Source organism: Stegodyphus dumicola, chromosome 7, assembly GCF_044657685.1.
Source record: "Stegodyphus dumicola isolate Sdum_Otavi_A_Nest chromosome 7, ASM4465768v1".
NCBI classification, from domain to species: Eukaryota; Metazoa; Arthropoda; class Arachnida; order Araneae; family Eresidae; genus Stegodyphus; species Stegodyphus dumicola.
The window spans coordinates 204,044,187-204,060,284 of record NC_140774.1 but is presented as its reverse complement, the minus strand read 5'-3'; the positions used below and the strand labels follow the sequence as shown (position 1 = coordinate 204,060,284).

General features: G+C 33.0%; 1 long non-coding RNA gene across 2 annotated transcripts in view; it reads left to right on the top strand.

Annotated features, from left to right (window-relative positions):
* The first annotated feature begins 1,179 nt into the window (after window positions 1-1,179).
* The window catches only part of LOC118201702 (uncharacterized), a 55,872-nt gene continuing 40,953 nt past the window's right edge, over window positions 1,180-16,098 (top strand). For both annotated transcript variants that reach the window (XR_015041926.1, XR_015041927.1), the window contains exons 1-2: window positions 1,180-1,350; window positions 1,509-1,564. This is a non-coding gene — a long non-coding RNA (uncharacterized LOC118201702). The remainder of the gene's footprint in view (window positions 1,351-1,508; window positions 1,565-16,098) is intronic.

Below are 16,098 nucleotides of genomic sequence, written 5' to 3'. Positions count from 1 at the left end.
ATTTCTCTTTTCATTTCGTCCTGACCTGCTTTCATCTGTAGATAGTTTCAGAACGGAACGAGCAGGCATCGATAAAAATTTGAAACCTTCAGAATTGTTTCCTACCGTCGCTATGCACTTCTTTAGGCTGTCAACTTCTTTGGCGGTCAACTTCTTTGGCGGTTAAGAGATTTCATCTCTTCCTTAACGGATTCCTGGCCCAATTTCATTTCTCCTTTAACGGATTCCTGGCCCAACTTCATTTCTTCTTTAACAGAGTCTTTCATTTCTTCTTTAAATGTAGCAAAGGCTACCATGAATTGTTTTAACTGTTCTTCCGTCGCTCTTGTGATTGGCATTCAAAATCCCACCGCTGCCACCAAAAATTGTTGCGTGCGTACGGGTTCGTTATGAAATGAATGCACAAGTCCGATGAAAAATGAACAAAAATTTATTATTATCACAACAGAAATGCTTAAATTTTCTCAAATTATCATGCAGTATCACAATATCTCACAGTAGTTATCTTTTAACTACTTAAATGTACAATAGAACGTAATTCAAAACAGCTAAAGAACGCTAATCCGCGAATTCGCTATAATCAACAACGGCAGTTTTCTAAACAACAACAAACTAAGCAACTCCTACAAACTGAGATGTTTTCCTCCTTTTATAAGATTTCAAAATCACGCGCTAGAATTTTCCAGTACTTTCTCGAAATCAAAAAGAGATATTTATTTATTTAATGCACGCGCTCTTGTATTTTCAATTTTCCGGCTTAGCTTTCTTTTAATATTCGTCACGCGCTGCACTGCGCGAGAAATAAAACCATTTAATTTATAATTGAACTAACATTAACTTTTTAAATACCAAATTCGTAACAATATAATGCAGGCGGTAATATTTGGTAGCAACGATTTGAAAAGTGATACAGCCTTTTAAAGTTTTCGACACATGCCAAAACGAATTAATAGTCCTTCTGGGCTAACGCCCTTTGAGCCAAAAACAATTTTATATAATATTTATGTGAATAAATCTGACGTATTCTTTTTGTTAGTTACGTAAAAATATCCTTTACTGAAAACAATAATACTGCGCATGCGCTTAGTATAATCGTCTGATATTTTGACCGAATTAAGAAAATAATCTAATACTTGAACTTAGCCATATCAGTGGTTTTAATTGTAAATGATGAGAGCTATTAAGTAATTGCAGAATGTGAATAATTTACTCAGATTTTTTAATAAATGAATTTCATAAAGTATGTATTCGTTTAAAGCAGAAAAGATACTAGATTATCATTACTTGCAGGTCTTGACTGATCCTAAGTGATTTCAGTGTGGCGTTGAAAAGAACTCCAATCAGTTAAATGTAAGCCATTTTGATTTAATTTAGAATATTTATTACCATATTAATTGTGCATTAAATAAGATTGCTTAACTTTTGATAGATTTTTGTCTTGAAAATCTTTAGTTTAGCTACTGTATTCGTTTAAAGCACAAAAGTTACTAGATCATCATATCTTGCAGATCTTGATTGATCCTGTGTGATTTCAGTGTGACGTTGAAACTCCAATCCGTTAAAGGTAAGCCATTTTGATTTAATTTAGAGTCGTCTTTACTATATTAATCGTGCATTAAGTAAGATTGCCTAGCGTTAGATACATTGTTGTCTTGAGAATTTTTAGTTTAGTTACAGTGATATAACTTTGTAAAAAAAGAATATTATGAAGAACGAAATTTCAAAAAACAGGAATAGGAAATTAACTCATGAAACCGATTGTTGTTGCTTATTTTTTCTTTGACATTTACCAGAACTTTTATTTTGAAAATCAATTTATTATTTTGCCGCAAGCGCGATCGCCAAATTTAATAGACATATGTAGATATTTTTTACCCTGGGATTACCAGTGGTTCACATTTGTATTTTTGAAATTTATTTACATGCTATCTTGTACTAAACACTGAAACATAGAGTTTATAATAATAATTCCGCATGAAAGATTGGCGCAAAATTCACGACATTTCCACCAAGTTTCAAGTTTCGACAGTAGTCAAATTTTGTGCTCGATGGGATATTACACAAGTACCGAAAAAAATAAATAAATAAAGTTCCGTTTTGAAACTTATGGAAATATAGTAAGTTACATTTGGTAAATTGTTCATTTTCTTTTGTTAATTAAGAATTAATTAAGAACACCATTATTATTTATTAATTAAGAACACCATTTAAAAATAATATACTGGAAGATTCTTTTGTAATATATTATTTTTCCTCTGCTTTAAGTGTTTTCTCTGTTTTTCTGTTTATTTTTGTAAAATAAATATCCTCAAAACTTTCCATGTAATAAAATAATTTATGAAAAGCGTTAAAGAGTAATTCACATAATAATTCTGACACTCGATAGTTCTGTGCTCAGTATAATCTCACTTGTAACAAGCATTCTCACTTAGCAAGAACCAGACAATCCAATATATTAGAAAAATCGAACCCCATGTCTATGTACTAACATAAAAATGTGAAAATTCCAGTGCAACCATCTGATCTAACATCCTAATGTTTCAGTGTAACAACCTCCGATGTATAACTCCAGGGTTTCATAGGAGCAGGTGACAATAAATGCTCGATTGTGAAACCCCTGACCTCAATAAACTCATCTGGCGCAAACTGAGAAATACTGGTTTCGCAGCCAATATACGCGAGAGAACAAAAAATTAACATTTATCGTTCATTTAACATTCAATAATATTTAATTAACCAACATTTCATTGCGTAACATCATGTAGTAAACGGTAATACATACTGTTTTCATTCATCAAATATTTTACTATAAGCAACTCACTGCGCATTTTGCAGAAGTTAACATGTAATTCTACCACTCAAATGAGACAATTACATTATTACTTTATTTTACATTAAGTTCTTTTTGCGAACAATTAACAACATTTAAACAGGGGGGGAAAATGTAACAGAACGAAAACAGAAAGGTTGTTGAAGTGAATAGTGTCACTGTTAGCATTCACAATAAGATTTTCACATATCGGTTCTGTGAGATCCGAAGTCGCCTAGCGCAAACTGAGAAATGTCAGGATTTAGTTGCAGTAGTTGCAGCCAATGTGCACTTGCTACCAAAGAATGCAACAGAGACACTACTGTCATCTGTTAGTATGGCAATAACTAAAATATGCGCCAGTAGTGCTGGCGGTAAAAAGGACGATTTTACAATGTTAAGAAAGGTCATAACTCGAATTTCCTATTTTTCGAATTGTGCCAGTACGGCAAGGCCATGAATGATTGGTACTTTTCTGTTTCTCCGGCGCTAATCTCGCCAAGCAGACTTTATTGGCGACAACATACAGTATACACATAAAAAAATGTTAATGTTAGTTCTAAGAATTTTTTATTCTAAAGCCATGAACATTTTAATATCGTTTAAAATTTTGTAAAAAGCCAATAAATTTGTATAAAGACATTAATATAAGAATTTACTATGCTCTCATGGTTCAACCTCCTGATTGAAAGCATATCACGTGCAGAGTCGTAGCTAGGGTTTTCAGCGCCCAGGGACAACTGAAGATTTCGCGCCCCCTACTGCTTGCCAAGGATGGAAAACATTTAATTCTAAAATGTCGTAACATGAGTTCCACGCCCCTTGGATTCTGCGCCCGGGAACAGATGCTCCCCTTGCTCTCTCTAGCTACGCCCCTGATCACGAGATTCCCAAGTGATCTCATCTCACGTAAACTACGCTACAAAAATCTAATCCTCTCAGTAATTATCTGCATTAATTTCAAGTTAAATCTTAATTTGGAATGCAAGTTTAAATGCAAGAATCATTTCAATTCGTACGAATAGCTTACTCAGAAGTTATGTAAAACCGCAGTGTTTTACTTCGTTAAAGCATTCTCATTAGAGCTGAGGAATTTAACCCTTGACTTCGCGTTTTCTATATTTTCGCCTTCGGATGAGTGGTGCGATTGACTTAAATAATAGACTAATTGACTAATTGACTTAAATACCGTGAATGGCCTTAAGGCATAAAACAACTATCTGGTAAAAACTCTTATGTAATTGTATGCCAGTATTGAAAGAAACAATCAATCTGATAAGAAATGGCCGCTACATGTTTTGAAAATGAGGCGTAAAAGAATACCAGGATATTCCGTTTGGCATCGGTTGTATCAGTTTTGGCGACTTTATGGTCTGCGCCGGCAAAATAAAAAAGTACCGAAGGACGATTTTACATTGTAAAGAGAGGTCATAACTCGAATTTCGTATTTTTCGAATTGTGCCAGTACGGCAAGGCCATGAATGATTTGTTCTCATATAGGAACGGCGGCTCATGAAATCCATATATGGAACCGGCAAAAGATTTCGAGACCAGCAGGGAAATGATGGGCTGAATAGATGTTCCGCTCTCTGTTTAGCGTGACGCGTCTCGTTATGAACTAGCCCACCAGCGACCGAACGGTAAAGTCCCTGAACACTGGTAGTTCGGTCCGAGGTTCGAATTCCGCGAACGGGCTGGCTGCATGGGCGTTTTCGTGGTTTTCCCCATGTTTAACGTGTATACGAGCCAGTTTCCCTTAGAAAGCCCTCCACGAAGGCACTCGCTCCCCTTAGGCAGATAGGCCTCGTGTGCTTTGCCATAATTAAATACACCATTATGAACTTTTTACTTCTTTCGGAAGCGTCTGCCTCATTACGTTGATACTGCACACGACAACCCCGAAGCAAAAAGTAACGCCTTTGAGTAATTCCGTATTCCGCTGAAGTGTTCGTGGCGAAGGAGATTCCAAACGATAGCATTTCAAAACGGAGTGTCGTGCGTTACTAAGGTTGCTTTGAATTCAGCTTCTTTTTGACTTTTCAACCTTTTAATGTTTCAGCCAAATTTCCTGAGGTAAACCAGATAGCTGTTAGATTAAAGTGACCACACGTCCCGATTTTGGCGGAACAGCCCCGCTTTTTGAAGGAATGTCCCGCTGATTTTTTAAAATGTCCCGCTTTTTAGAAAACATCTACATTTCTTATTTTAAATTTACTGTAAAATTATATTTTTTAATTATTATAGTAAATATAAAGAAATGAAAAAAAAAAAAAAAAAAAAAAAAAAAACATAAAATGCATGCAGAGTTAATTAAATTAGGCGATGCAACAAGTTAGATTTACTCGGTGGTTTTCGGTCATTGTCGTTACGTCTTGCCAAGGAATATGTATTATTAACGGAGAAACAGCTAGCATTAGCTGAAGGGTTATTTGCTTTCCACACCATAAACCAGTATCAAAGTTTCAGATCAATTGATTGTACGTCACAAATGATCGAAACATTGTACGACAAAAAATTTGCACGTGCAAGGACAAAAAAACGAAGCAATTATTTTTAATGTTTTTTCACCATATTCGTTTTCACAACTGCAGAAAGAATTAGATTGAATGCACATTTATATCCATATATTATGATGCTTCCAACCACAAAGATTTAAAATTATTTCTCACAATTATTAGACTTTTTGATCCAGAAACAGGAATTAAAATTAGAACATTAGATTTTGTTTCATTGCCGGGTGAAACTTCATAAATAATTGATTCAATAAGTACTATTTTAAAAAAGAATTAATTTGAACAATAATATTATTGCTTATTGTGAGGATAACACTAATGCAAATTTTGCTGGAAAAAGCTAGAAGAGGTATCAAAACCGTTTTTACGAAACTTAACGAACATATGAACCAAAAAATTGTTGGAGAAGTTTGTACAGTGCATATTCTATACAGCACTATTCAAACAGCATCTGCGCAGAAATCTAATATTAAAAAAGGAGATTTTATGGGAATATGTGGAAAAATCTTTTTAATATATTAGTAACCATTTTCCAAAAAATAATATTTTCGAAAATGATCTTTTTGATAAGGTGTCATTGCTAAAAAAATATGTTATTGAAGAAAAAATTAAATGTTGGTTGTCTGCAAATGTGGAAACAGACAAAAAGTGGACGGAATTATTGCAAAGTATTCACTCCAATAAAAATATGACCGCCAAAGAAAATCATAATTTTTAAGTAAAATGTTAAATTAATTAAAAAACAAAATATTCAAATTATAGTTTTGACTAATCTGTAGAATATGGTAACAGGTAGTTTGGCGACATTTTGGTAAGGTCATGAAGGTTACTAGCTAGGACTTTAGCAATAATCTGAGAAGTACACAGTTCGAATCACAGATTATTTTGTCTCAGAGAAATGAGAGATCATGAGACATGTAATGTGACATTTTCCGGAAAATTCCAATGAGGATTTTAGCTAATAAGCACTTAGAAACAATTTCGCTGCTAAAGTGCAGAATAGCCCACTTATTTGTTTGGCGTTTTTTACAAGAGTAAGAAGAATTGGATTTTTGTAAATTTTCTTTCATTTTTTAAGTGAAAATAGGTCGATGTGTACATGGATAAAGTCAAGAAATTGCGCAATGCCAATTTTGTGCAATTCTCGGATGTTTTTTTAAGTGAAAATAGGTCGACGTGTACATGGATACCGTGTATATGCAATTCTTAAAAACGCGGCAAGCAGTGGGCGACTCTACACTTTCTCCCGATTTCGCACCTAATCTTCGTCATGATTAAGTACTTTTGTTCCATAAAAGTTCTAGCATAAGCGTAATTCGGCTAGCAGATTGCTAGAAAAAATGTTAAGTAAAATAAAAAAAAAAAAAAAAAAAAAAAAAACATGCCTTTACTTCGTGAAAACAAAATGGCGTCCAAAAAAAAACTAGCAGGTTGCTGTAGCAGGGTTGGTCGCCAAAAAATCGCCAAGTTACCATAATGTAAAGATTCACCATAGTTTATTTACAAATATTTATATAGTTACCAATAGCTAATAATATAGGTACTATTCGGTTTTGAGGGCTGTAAAAATATTGCAGCGAAAATGTGTGCGCAAAAGCGCCAAATCTAGCAAACGCTGTCATTTAACAGCGCGCCAAATCTAGCGTACGCGCTGATTTCAGATTGCGTAAGTTTATATAGTTCTATATTTCTTAAGACGCCATTGACATACTAGTTTAATTTTTAATTCTTTTTTTGATTTTAAATCCTTTTTTGATATCTTATGGATATAACAATTTGGAAATTACCCATGACGAAAAGTCGGCAATAGAATTTTGGGTAAAGTACAGAATCACCCACTGTTTGACGCGTTTTTAAGAATTACACATACTCGGTATCCATGTGCACATCGACCTATTTTCACGTGATACTGTGTATAAAAAAAAATCCTAGAATTGCACAAAAATGGCACTGCGCATACCCTTGACTTTATCTATGTACACATCGACCTATTTTCACTTAAAAAGTAAAAGAAAATTGACAAAAATTCAATTGTTTTTACCCTTGTAAAAAGCGGCAAACAAATAAGTGAGCGATTCTGCACTGTACCGAGAATATTTTCAAAGAAAAGGAATCATTCATTATAGAAAATTACGTTTGAACAACCAACGAGATGAAATTATGCTTTAGCTATAAGTCGGTAGCGAAATAGCGATGCGGGCATCCATTCAGTTATGTTTAGCAATTTTTATATAAATTATAATAATGATCTGAAATAGTTATTGACTCTTATGCTTCCATTCAGTCGTGTTTAGCTTTTTTCATATAAATTATAATAATAAAAAAGTACTATATGAAATTAACCTTTCATCTAAATTAAAACATCAATCTTAGATAATTATTTAATATTATACTTCCTTTCTTGACGCAATTATTTTTGGCAGCATTAGCATCAACAATAGTTTGGCGATTTTTTACGGCCCTCGAAACCGAAAAGTACCTATTTATTGTATTGGCTGTATATTTACAGCCAAGTATATGAATGTATACAATAAAATACATTTTTTGAATTATTAGTTTGCTTTCATAACAAAATTACAATTCTCATTTCATTCTATTTGTTCCGCTTTGTCTCAATGAAAATCTGGTCACTTTGTTAGATTCATGAGATCATCGTAACATCTACTTTCTGATTAAAGAAAAATTTTGAGAGGCATGTTATAATGGTGGCTCCCGAAGACATTTCAGTTATGTATTCGTTGCAAAGATTTCAATATTTTAGTTATTTAAAGTCCGAGTTAATATTACACTAGTACCTCGGTATACGTCATTCATCCGTTCCAAAAAGAACTTTTCCGATAAGAAATAAAGGGAATAGTAATTAATCCATTCTTATAAAAGTATCTTATTCTTCTTTAACACTGTTTAGTACTAAAATATGAATGCAGTGGGTGATTTATATACTGTACATAAACGAAGCACTCGCTGCACGTGATACTGTGTATGAATGTTTTCTGCTAAACAGGTCAACAACACTTTTTCAACAGGCTCTTACATCTCTGACCTCGTCACTCGACTCTTCTTAATTTTTCTAAATCTCTTTCTTAACGAACTTGCAAGAGGGGAAAAAAAAATAACTGAAAAGCTTCAGATTTTACATTGCACCCAAAATGGCGGTTTTTTTTTTTTTTTTTTTTTTTTTTACTTTTTATGTGTTACCTTTATTTATTAAATATCATGTTCTTCGCACTTGAACCATACAATTCAGTTCGAGAGCAATATCGCAAAATAGTTTTAAATTGAGCATATCTTTAGAATTTCCGATACAGAGTCTCGCGCGCTGAGGATAAAAATGTTTTTTCTGTACGACGTTGCCATTTGCTCGCTTTGAAATCCTCGAGTTTGTTAATCAAAAATTCGTTAGTTTTACAAAATATGAAATCGATAATAAAACGCATTCCAAAATTCAAATTTGGGCTTCCACATGCCCATATTCGCAGTAGGATTACGTCATTCAAAATTCGATGGCTGTATATACCGTTGTTTTATCACAAAGCGAGAAACATACATACATTTATGCAGATTTTTCATTATTTAATTTCTTCAAATATAATGCAGAACTCTAACATTTGGTGGCAACAGTTTGAAAAGTGGAACTGACAATTATAATGAACCAACGCAAAATCGCAAAACGAAAACAATAGTCCTCCAGGGACAAAGCCCCTTTGGACTAATACTTTTTTTAAGTCATTAAATAAGTTTAAAACGCATTATAAAAGAGACAATTTACACAGAAAGGTCGCCAAGTAAAGGATTATGCCATCAAACAAACTTAGATTTTAATCCACTTTTTAACATTAAGCAAAACAAACTTAACCTGACGTAGATTTTATCGACAGTCAGATGTAGAACCCTCTTTTTTAGAAGCAAAAAGAAGTCTGTAGAATTTTTCCGCTTTTCCTTAATCCCGAAAAAAAAAAAAAAAAAAAAAAAGAAAGAAAGAAAAAAAGAAAAAAAAAAGAAAAGAAAAAGATAAAACACTGATTGCTTTTTTTTTGGGGGGGGGCTAATTTTTAATTTCACATTGTCATCTTCTCTTTCAACGAGGGATGCTCTCCTGAGCTTCATTTATGAATTTTATGAACAATTCATAAATGAAATTTTGTATCATATACAAATTTTTGCATTTCTTTAGTTATAAAATGCTGTGAAAATACTTATGTTTCTGATTATATTTATAATTAAATTAGTTAAATTCCACTGCTGAACGAACTTTTTTTTTTCCTCGGCCCTTATCAAAATAGTCGTCAATAAACATAGTCACGTTGCGCGACTTCTACTATATCTGTATTTATTGTTCATAGAAAAAGTATATGTGTTACTGTTAAAGCCTTCAATCTGTTATTTCATAAAATAACTAGATTTTTTGTGAATTACCTAGTAGGTAGAGACAGTACATAAAGTTAAGATATTCCACTGCCATCCAACCGGTATAGTAGTTAGCGTCGGTAACTGCCGTGCCGAAGGGTTCAGATTCGAATTCCGAAGAAGGCATGGATGTTTGTAAATGTATAGTATCCTTGCGGCATGGGGGCGAGCCGAAAGTCCTCTCGAGAGGTTGGTGGTAGTAGGGGAGGAGGGGTGAGAGATCCTTGGACTCCTCCCCGGGTTGCTCTGCATCAAAATTGGGCGAGGGAAACATAATTATTGCTGCACTGTATTCTTTTATTTCTTATTACTGTTTAACTGATATAACAATAATATTATATTATTCATGCTGTTTTTCTTTATTTTTAATCGTTCTATCCGTAATACGAAATACATTTTTCAGAAGTTTTTAACTATTTATCATCAGTTAAAATATAAAACAACGGACTTGTTTTAATGTAAAATTAATGTGTTAAAATTTAATGTGAAATAAACAGATGGGCGAGAAGTTCGAGCTTTGCATTTTCTTCATGTTTGTACCAGAACGAAGTAGAAATGTGACTAACTTACATTCTCTCACTAACGCCATCTCTCTGACACCGTCTAAATGAGCCTCAAACAGAATTCCTAACACAAGGGCTCACAGTTTTCGGACACTCTTGTGTTTAGTTTTATTTGAAAAAACCAGTTACTAAATATTAACAAAATGAATTTTTTTAATATATGCTATAAATCATCTAATTTAAAACCTGCTTGTCTTGAAAGAAGTTATTCAAACATTTTTGGTAATTAAAAAAAAAAAAAAAAAAAGTATTGAAAAATTTTAAAAAGTGAACCTACATAAGTATTCGGGCACCTTAAAAAGTTTTCATTTAATAGAAATCTGAAGAATTACTAGACATTGGATATTTCATTGGATAAATACAAACATGAAAATTACTAGACATTCAATATTTTGTTGGATATCCTTTAACTATAGTTACGCTTTTCATTTGCTTTGGCATGAATTCAACTAATTTTTTCGGGTAAGAATGTGCCCACCATCGGCCGAGCGGTAAGATTGTTGAACACTGGTAGTTCGATCCGAGGTTTGAATTCCGCGAACGGGCTAGCTGCATGGGCGCTTTCGTGGTTTCCCGTGTGTAACATTTATACTAGCCAGTTACCCTTAGAAAGACCTCCACAAAGGCATCCCTTCCATATCACTTCGTTATCACATAAGAACCAAACGTGTAAGAATGCTCCATTTATTCCGTTCCTACGTAAGAACCACTTTTAGTAGAGCTTTCGAAAAAATATCTTTTCTTTTCTTCTATTCACTGCTTGCATGTTCGATAGGCTTTAATTTCGCAGAATATTTAGGAGTTTTGGTAATTTCAGGACATTAGTATAATAACCACAAGCGAATATTTCGGGCTGTGTGTTTAAGATTGTTATCTCGATACAACTTCAATGTACTATTTTGTATTTTTTGCAAATGCGTTCAGGTTTTCATTAATAATGTTTCCATAGCTGTACTAATCCATGTTATTTTCGATTAACGCTAAATTTTTTGTTCGAAAGACAATGAAACATCCACAAATTCATTCTAATTCGAGTTTTGCCATACTTTACTTTGTCTATCTGAGCGAAATATTTAAAATTTTGACTTTTCTGCAAATGCAACATTGCTCCAATATGATTAAAGTTTGCTTACTCTAAATTTCGTCTGCCAAGGGTATGTTATTGTAAAGCCTTCTTCTAAATTTGCTAAACGTTTGGCAGTACTAATTTTGGGCTCTTATACGATTTTTCGTGAAATAATTCAGAGATTTCTTGGTATTAGCTTGGAATGTGGTTCAGACTTCAGCACATTTTCAACGGTTCCACTCAATTTCCATCGTTTTATAACAACAAGATAATTAAACGCTTTACATCAAAATTTTTTAATATATATATATTTCCAATACTTTTCCCATCTTTAAAAATATAAATTATGAAATTTTCTAACAAAATTTTCTTTGACTTGTAGCGTTTTCCCATGTTTACTTCATCTACAAAAATATTTATATATTTTGTTAATTAATATATTTTGGCTATGTAATGATTTTCAAATGCAAGCGATAGTTCTTGTGATGTATTTTCATTTGAAACAAAAAATTACGACAAGAAGCATTGTTTACCAAAACATCTCCAGAAAAATTTGGCACGTTTGAATTATTACGTGATTAACACTTTTAGAACAAATTATTTTATTTCAAGGACTATTTTGATGCTATTTAATTTGCTACAAAAAAGGCCTAAAAGAGAGGGAAAAAATGAATAATATATTAGGGAAAAAAATTGAAGACTGTGTTCCAATATTTAGTGCAAGAATAAATAAATGAGTTTAAAAATGTACAAGTGTCCGAAAACAAACGTAAACCATTGTTTCAGTTAACCGTAAAAGGAAGGTAGATTTTGGCATTTAATAGCTCTTAGAAAAGGAAGTTTTGATGCTGCATTTTTAAATGTGCGAATTTCTCTTGGGCTCAATTTTTTCTATTCCTGTTTCCTTCTTTTAGGAATTATTAAATAAAATTTGACAACATTTCACTGCTATGTCTTTTTCCTCGCCATAACGCATTCCGATGAGGCTTCGTTTTGCCAACGGTTCATCACGAAATCTATGATAATCATTACTTTAAGGGAAAACATAATAGGATAATTTAGACAATTAGTCGTTCAGATCTTATCTCTTCAGCGCCATTTTCGAAACTTCAAAATCCTAGGAAACAATAACTGACCTATTTTCATGACATTTGGGATCCCCTGCGGACACCGAAAGCGCAAAATTATCAAGCGCTTATGAGATGTTTTAGCATACTAATTGAAACCTCTTACTATTTTGTAAGGTATCGTCTGTTACGCAACTGAAGAAGTTACGTTAGAACGCAACTGAAGGTGAAATGCGACTTCTGTTGATCAGGTTGTAACTGTAACTGCAGGCATCGTTTAGGAACCAAGACTCGGCGATATCAGATTAAATAATAAATAAATGTTTAATATTAAATAAAGATTAAATGAAGGTGTACTCATTGTTTTATTGTTTTGTTTGACAATATAACAAACTTTGCACAACATCGAGCAAAGGTTAGTAAAATAAACCGACACATGAAATAAATTAAGATTAAACTTTTACAAAATATCAATAACGCGATTAGTGCAACATTTATAGATTATAATGTATTATCAGCTAATTAAAATATTTGTAATATTTACCATCAATTATATTTAATAAATATTATTTTTATTAAATTTAATGAACTCTGAAAAATTAAATTGTAAATTAAATATTAATTATATTAACTTTAATGTGCAAAAATGCTAAGAATTAAATTTTACAAAATTTAATAAATGTAATACAGATTTTAAGTTATTGTTTAAGTTATCTATAAGACAGTTTAAGTTATCTTAATGCAGAGTATAAGTTATTGATTTTCTTAATAAACTTTAAATTCAAAGATTAATTTGTATTATGACATTTTTGACAAGTAAATGCATTTACGATTTAAAACTTAGTGATTATTCCGCGCGTTCTAATAATTGCTCCTCGCACTCTAATTTGGTTGGTTTGGTTTATTTAATTATGGCAAAGCATACTAGGGCTATCTGCCTAAGAGGAGTGATGCCTTCGTGGAGGACGTTTTTAAGGGAATCTGACGCACTCTAATTTGGAGACTGCTGTTCTGGGTGTGTGTTTGTTGAATAGGAAGACTTAACAGAAAACAATTTCAGTTTTATACTATTTTATAATTCCAAAATAAATTAAAACCTACCGAAAAAGTGATAAAAGTATAAGGAGGTTAATTTTATTTTCCTCCAGTGTTGCAGTATCAAGGCAAACTTCCTACAGCACGCACATTTTTTTATCTTCGCTTTTTCTAATGTAAGACATTAAAATCTTCAAGTTCCGAGAATCTTGAAAGAGATTTGACTTTCGAAAATTCGGATCTTGGCACTTCTTCTCATCGGTCGAATTGTTTAATATTTTTACCTTATTTTATACTTAGGACAACTTCTTTTGCCACCAGGATTCAAATGAGTTCATCTACTTAACAGCTGAGTTCCATTACTTGACCGTTTCGCTACTATTTCTCCCAGCAACTGATTTAAATCGACTTTAGCTTTGTTAGCCGTATTTGTTGCTTCACAGATTGAAGGCCTAACTTGTAGGAGCGCTTTATTTTGCATTTAACTTTTTAATTTTACTTTAACAATAGTTCTGATACACGCTCAAAAATATTTGTTATAATACGTTAAAAGTACGCAGTCATTCATCTTGAAATGGGCAGAGACAATTAACAGAGTACCTTATATGTACGAGGAAAAGGAGTCAAACTACAAACAGGGAGGTTCATTTTTAAATTATAATCAAGGGAAAAAACGAAAAAGTTCACTCGTATCCTTTTTGGAAAGTTTAGGATTTGGAGCCAATCCTGGCAACTTGGAGGGTTATAACTAACTAGATCCCTACTAGGACTATCAGGCACCTTTTTCCTCCGTTTATGAAAACAATTATAGATTTCATGAAAAAATAACAATTTTTTTTAAATCAAAACTTTTTTATTTAAAATTTTTGGATTCGATAAACAGTATTTTTCTGAGTTTATTCAAAGTTTCTTTTAAAAGAAGCAGCCGAGTGATCCAATTGCTGAACAACGGTAGTTGGACGGATTCGATTTCAGGGGAACGGACTGGTTGCATGGGCGTTTTCGTGGCTTTTCCCGTGTATAACGTGGACAGGAACTGTAGTTTGCCATAGAAAGAACTTCACGAAGACATTTTCATCTTAGACAGATATTTCTCAAGTGCTTTAACCATTTATAACGTAAAATTATTTAAGAAGTTCATTTGTAGCATAAATAGAGCCCCTTTCCTTTAGAAATTCTACTCCGAAGGCATCCTTTTGCTTAAGCAAATAGTCCTAATGTCTTTTGCTGTAACCGGCCCATCAGCGGCCGAGCGGTAAAGTCGCTGAACACTGGTATTTCTGTCCGAGGTTCGAATCCCGCGAACGGGCTGGCCGCATGGGAGTTTTCGTGGTTTTCCCCATGTGTAACGTGTATGCGAGCCAGTTTCTCTTAGAAAGTCCTCCACGAAGGCGTCCCTCTCCTTAGGCAGCTAGCCCTCGAGTGCTTTGCCATATCAAATAAACCTTTGCTGTAACCAAATAACTCAACTAGTCTTTTCAAATCACAGAGTATCATGTCTAAGGATTCTTTGAATTTTTTTAATAACTAGACCTTCATTGAATTTTTCTAATAACTTTTTACTAATAGAGAAACTAGACCTATACTTATATAACTAAATGCATATTAAAGAAAAACGGTGATCATTTCATATGAATAAATACAATTCATATTTGAAAATAAATTTTAAATTTCAAATCCAGAAATGAAATTCAAAATTCTGTACCACATGTACTATTATACTGAATCGCTGGTTTAGATACTGTCGGTGTAATGGATTACATATTACTATATTTCTATCGTGCATGTAGTAGTTAAGATTGAATGTTCTGTTATAAGACAGCTAGTAAGCCCTCGATTCTCGGACGAATTGCATCATGCTTTAAATTAAAATGTTCAACTAAAGTACACTGCGGGGGGGGGGAAGCAAAAAAAAATTTTTTTTTTCTAAAAACGGTTTCAGATTTTTAACTACTTCCAAAGGGACATTTTTTTAACATTTTGTCTGTTACCTTTCTTTATTAAATATCACGTTCTTCGCACTTAAACCATAAAATTCAGTTCAACAACAATATCGCAAAATAGTTTTAAATTGAGCATATATTTAGAATTTCCGATACAGAGTCTCGCGCGCTGGCGATAAAAATGTTTATTCTGTACAACGTTGCCATGGCTCGCTTTGAAATCGTTGAGTATGTTAATCAAAAATTTTACAAAATATGAAATCTATTATAAAACAAATTCCAAATTTGGGCCTTCCACATGCCCATATTCGCAGTAGGATTCAAAATTCGATGGCTGTATGTGCCATTGTTTTACCACAATGCGAGAAATACATACATTAATGCAGATTTTTCATTATTTAATTTCTTCAAATGTAATGCAATACTCTAACATTTGGTGGCAACAGTTTGAAAAGTGAAACGGGCATTTATAGTGAACCAACGCAAAATCGCAAAACGAAAACAATAGTCCTTCAGGGGTTCCCCTTTGGAACTAAAAAAGTGACAGTAATAAAGATTGGTGATTTTCCGGAATCCAGTTTCGTCATTTCATTTTCGTCTCTTCTTGCCACTCTGCCGTCACGACTATGCTGCTCAACAGTCATTCATTTATGCATTTTTTTAAAAAAAAAAAATTGGATTAATTTTAATTTGCT